A 6,000-nucleotide genomic window follows, 5' to 3' on the forward strand; every position below is an offset into this window, starting at 1 on the left:
TCTTGCCTTGTCGAGTATAGTCCTGTTAAATCTCTCACTTACACCGTTCTGCTCTGGATTTCTAGGAACTGTGTATGTAATACGTATCCCCTTTGACTCACAGAAATCCTTGAAGCTTGTAGAAGTATATTCTCCTCCATTGTCACATCTGAGGTTTTCTATCTTCTTGCCAAATTTTGCTTCAACCATAGCTACATATTTCCGGAAACATTTTTCAACTTCTTCCTTCTTCTGAATTAAATATATCACAGCAAAATGGCTAAAATGATCAATGAACGAGACAAAGTAATTCTTACCATCATGTGTAGTAGGACTTATTTTCCCACATACATCGCTTGATATACATTGAAGAACTCTATTAGCTTTTCTTTCTTCTGCAATACATCTTAAAAATGACGATCTTGTTTGTTTTCCTTTGAGACATATCTCACACATCGACTTAGAAGGAAATTGTGCCGAATGTCCCATCCTACGGTGCCATAGGTCAGTATCATCTTTTGCAGTTAAATATGAGGCATTCACTGTTTGACATTTAAATTTAACAATATATAAGTTTCCTTGAAGTAATCCTTTCAGAATAACGTGATTGTTTTTCATCACCTTAACCGCACTTTTCTCGAATAACACGGAATATCCTTTTTCTTCCATTTTCTTCACTGAAAGAAGATTGTACGCTAGATTTTCACAAATATAAACGTTCTGGAGATTTATCGCCACTTCAGTGTCTGTTCGCACGTGTAAAGTTCCCATTTTACCCGCGTTTACCACTTCACCTGCTTTAGCAACACTAATTTTGTGTGATGTTGTTTTCAGATCAGTCATATAACTTTCGAATCCCGATTTTATTAAATGAGCTGTCGCACCACTGTCAATAACAAAGTTTATTTCGCGGTTATCTGTCAATCCACAGAACTCTTCTTCATGTTTCCTCATTTCATTCACTTCTGTCAGGAAGGTTATTTCTTCTTCTTCTTTCTCTTGACATGCAGCATTGGCGCTACTTCGTTTCGGACATTTGGACTTCATATGACCATACGCATGACAGAGATAGCACTTACCACGAAATGTTGTCTCCCTCTGTTGGCATCCACCATTTTTATCCTTTCTGCTATTTCTTTTATAACTTGCAAAAGCCACACCTGGAGTATTATTGTTACTATTATTCTTCATGAGTCTTTCCTCTTCTGAGAGCAATTTACTCTTTACAAAATCCAATTTGACTTTACTTGGATCTGTGCTGAACATAACATCCATCGACGTCACAACTGCTTGGAATTCATCAGGCATCGCCGATAATAATTGTATCAAGACTTCTTGTTCATCCATCTTACCACCTGCAGTTTTCAATTCCCTGTAGGTTTTCTCGAATTCTGTCAAAAATTCACCAAGTGATGTTTCCCTTTCGAACTTCATGTTCCTCAGTTTCTTCTGCAGCTGAACTTGATTTGATATTCCCGTCTTCATGTAAATGGATCTCAGTTTCTCCATCATCTCCTTAGCAGTTTTCCTATCCATGATTGTTTCCAGAATATTATCCGCCACGCACTGTACGATTATATCACGAGCAATGGCATCCTTCTTGCAGAAATCATCATAATTTTCATCACCCACTTTCGGAAATGTTTCTTGAACAGCATCCAGTACTGCATACCTCTGCAGTGCTCGACTTACACGAAATTCTCAGTTAGCGAAGTTACCGGTACCGTCGAATGGCTTCACGTTGATCGCTTGTTGAACCGCCATTTTTCTCTTGAAAACCGACGCGCACGCTAAGTCCCTTTTCTATTATAAATTCGCACACACACTAATGTTCTCTACCAAATTACACCGGGACTGGGCCCATAACCTAATGTCAGGTTAATAATAAACCGGTTTTGGAATAAACATCAATGTTTGATTTTACAATAGAAAAGATAGACAGTCACTAGCTTCTGTTCTGTTCACCGTGCGTACTACTAACTAACTGTACTCATCGACTTCACAAAATGCACGATGCGCAGTATGAATTAGCGCCATCTAGTAGGGAATAGCACATATGCTGAATTGAATCTTTAACAGAAACATCTCTGCAATTCAATCCCAACTGAAACTCGTGAATCTAAAAAACATGGGGGTTCCGCAATTTATATTCGTGATGGTGTTGCAAGAGAAATCAACTTTATTAGTGATGTATCAGTGCCGGGGAAATTCGAATGTTGTGCGGTAGAATATTTTGTGAAAAAGTCGAGTATGATTGTACTATCCATCTACAGACCACCCAAAGGAAATATCGAGGTATTTTTCGATAGACTTGAATATATTTTATGTCACAAAATGATTGAAAACAGGGGCATTTTCGTAGTAGGTGATTTTAATGTTGAGATGAAGGATGAAAACAATGTCAGAACAAGGTTTTTCGCATTGATGAATCATTTTTCCATAAATGCTCAAATTAATGAATATACGAGAATTACGGAACATTCAAAACACTGTCTAGATAATATATTCACAAATATAAGTAACATTGTATCGTCTGAAGTACTAGAATATCATATTTCTGACCATAAGGCTCAGAAGGTCTGCTTTCAACTAGATAATAGTGTTAAGGTTGAGCTTGTCAGGAAGAGATTTTTCAGTGTGAATAATGAAAAACTTTTTATTGAAAACCTTGAACAACAAAATTGGGAGAAAGTTTTAAGGGTTGAGAAATCTGATGTTAATTTGCAGTGGCAAGTTCTCATTAATACTTTTATAAATATCTTCAATGAATGTTTTCCATTAACCCCAGTGCATAAAAATAAAAGACGGAGTTGCCCTCTTAAAAATGTTGAAATTGAAAAGACTAAACAAAAATTAGATTCCGTGCTTGTTTTATCAGGTTTTAATTCTGTTTGTAAATCTGAATACAATAGGTTGAAAAAAGAATATGATACTTTATTGAAAAATGAGAAAACTAGACAATACAACGATAGGATTAATAGATCAGATTGTAAAATTAAAACTATGTGGGCAATTTGTAAATAAATTACTGGAAAGAATTCAAATCAGAATAGTATTGTACATGGAAATCCACCAAAATTTGTCAATGAATTTAATCAGTACCTTGTTGATGTTGTACAAAGTTTGACAAATACTCAGAAAAATAGGACCTTTGAATGCCTAATTCCAGAATGTGATAAATCCTTATTTCTTAAACCAGTCAGTTCAACTGAATTGGTTGAATTGTCTAACCATTTGAAGAATAAGTATTGTTGTGGTTACGATGGTATACCCTTGAAATTGGTGAAGAATTCTGTAAAGACAATATCAGATGTGCTTTGTTATATAATTAATAATTTCATGAGGTACTCTATTTATCCTGATCAGTTGAAATTTGCATTGATAAAACCATTGCTCAAGAAAGGGGATCCACTCGACTTAAGTAACTATAGACCAATTAGTTTGTTACCCGCATTCTCCAAGATTTTTGAATTAGTTATGATCACTAGGCTATTAAGTTTCATGAATGAAAATACTTTATTCTCAAAATTTCAACATGGATATCTAAAGGGCAGATCTACCAACACTGCTATTTTTCAATTTGTGAATGCAGTTTTACATTGTTTGGAGAATAAGAATTTTGCATTGGGGCTTTTTCTTGATTTAAGCAAAGCTTTTGATTGTGTTGACCGTGAGCTTCTTCTTCAGAAGCTGGATAAGTGTGGAATAAGGGGAAAAGCAAATAATTGGATCAGATCCTTTTTGTCCTGTAGGAAGCAGCAAGTTGTTTTCAAAGGCTTGAGTGATGATGTAAAATCAGATATTCGAAATGTTGAATTTGGAGTTGGTCAGGGTACTATAGCTGGTCCTATTTTATTTTTAGTTTATATTAACGATCTACCACAGGCAATAGATGAGTACTTAAATGTAAATTATGTTGATGACACGAATATTTTAATTGAGGGGGGTGATTTGAATCAGATTGTTTGCAGAACAAGAGATGCATCCTTTAAGCTGCAGGATTGGTTTGATATGAATAAATTGGTAATAAATGAGACCAAAACCAATCTGTTACTCTTTCATACTAGACAGGCTCCGAATGCTTCCCTTGATAGCATTACTATGGATGACAACAGTGTTCCACTTTCATCAGACACCTAATTTCTGGGTGTTCATATTGATGAATTACTCAATTGGGAAACTCATATAGATAAGGTCTGTCTGAAGTTGTCCAGTATTGGCTATGGAATAAAGATTCTGTCCAATCACTTGGATGAGAATATTGTGAAAATAATGTATCATGCTAATTTCGAATCAGTTTTGAGGTATGGAATTATTTTCTGGGGCCGTAATGTAAAAATTAATTCAATATTTGTAATTCAGAAAAGAACTTTCAGATGTATGTATAGATTATATTTTAGAGAATCTTGTAGAGGAAAGTTTCGTCAATAGAATTTATTTACCATTTATGGTTTATATATTTATGAGTGCTTAGTTTTTGTTTTCAATAATGAGGATATTTTTGAATTCAATAGGGAACGTAATTATAATACAAGAAGATGTTCTTTTTCCACAACACAGATTAACTATAACTATGACAGAGGATACTATATGTGTATTAAACTGTTCAATAAACTGCCTGACAACGTTAAGAGATGTAATCATGTAGGAACTTTTAAGAACTTGATAAGAAAAATGCTGGTTCGATTGGAACCATATAATTTAGATGAATGTTTCAATTCCATTAGTCTGCATTTGTAGAAATTAGACTTTTTTTGACGTCATTTCATTTCTTATATTAACATCTTTATAAGATTTGAAATGAAGAAGATAAAAAAAAAACTGCAGAATTCACTCAACAACTTAGAGATGTGGTCGCAACGGACAGGATTCAAGTTTTCAACAACAAAAACAAAATGCGTTATCTTTTCTGAAAAATCTGAAAATATTACCCTCACTATAGAACTGTAAGGGGAAAAGCTAGATTTCGTGGAAGAGATAAAATTTCTCGGTGTTAAATTTGACAGAAAATTGAAGTGGGACACACACATCCGAGAACTAAGGAAATGCCAAGTTGGATTGAACATGATGAAAATATTGGCCAACCACACATGGGGAGCAGATAGCATCACCTTACTGAGGATCTACCGTATATTAATTCGATGCAAATTGGACTGCGGATCAAGACCTCTTGATGTTATTCAAAACACGGCCATTAAAATTGCAATGGGAGCTTTCTGTACAAGTCCCTTCGAAAGTCTACTCGTTGAATCAGGAGAACCACCACTACGCCGTCTCAATTTACTCCTCAAATATTCAACCAAAATCTCTGCCAATGGAAATAACCCTAATCACCACCACATATTCTAGAATCGTTTCTCTGCAAAATTTGAAAGAAGAAGTAGCAAACCATCAGTACCTCTATATGCTTGAATTAAAAGGATCGAAAATATCCCATTCAATTATCGAAATATTCTGTGGACATAAAAACGCCCCCTCCCTGGACGATTCCTCCTCCAGAGTTCAATACTTACCTCACTAAATTTTCAAAACATGAAACTCCAGCAACAGTAATAAGAACAGTCTTTACTGAAGTAGCACCCAAATACACGAATTATTAGCACATATACACAGATGCATCTAAACCTGATGAACTCGTGAGAGCGGCAGTAGTCACAGAAGTGGGAAACTATTGCTATGATCTACCACAAGAATCAAGTATATGCACACGAGAATTGTATGCTATAGAAAAAGCTCTTGTTCGAACCAGTGAAGCAGACGAAAATGTCGTTATTTTTGCGGACTCCCTAAGTGCTATAGAAGGTATAAAAGAGATGTGTGTGAAGATGGCCCAGCACTTTTCGATATTCGAAAAAAAAATTTTGTTCTGAATTGTGCTAGGTTTGTGCTGATTTGTGCCGTTGAAATTTTTGTTTTATTCCACATGGTTCTCAAAATATTCCACAAAATGTATAGAATGGGCCAGCCCAGTACTTATCGAAAAAATGAGTTTTGGCGCCTTAAACAGGTTGTGCCATGCAT

Source organism: Coccinella septempunctata, chromosome X, assembly GCF_907165205.1.
Source record: "Coccinella septempunctata chromosome X, icCocSept1.1, whole genome shotgun sequence".
In the NCBI taxonomy this organism is placed as follows: domain Eukaryota; kingdom Metazoa; phylum Arthropoda; class Insecta; order Coleoptera; family Coccinellidae; genus Coccinella; species Coccinella septempunctata.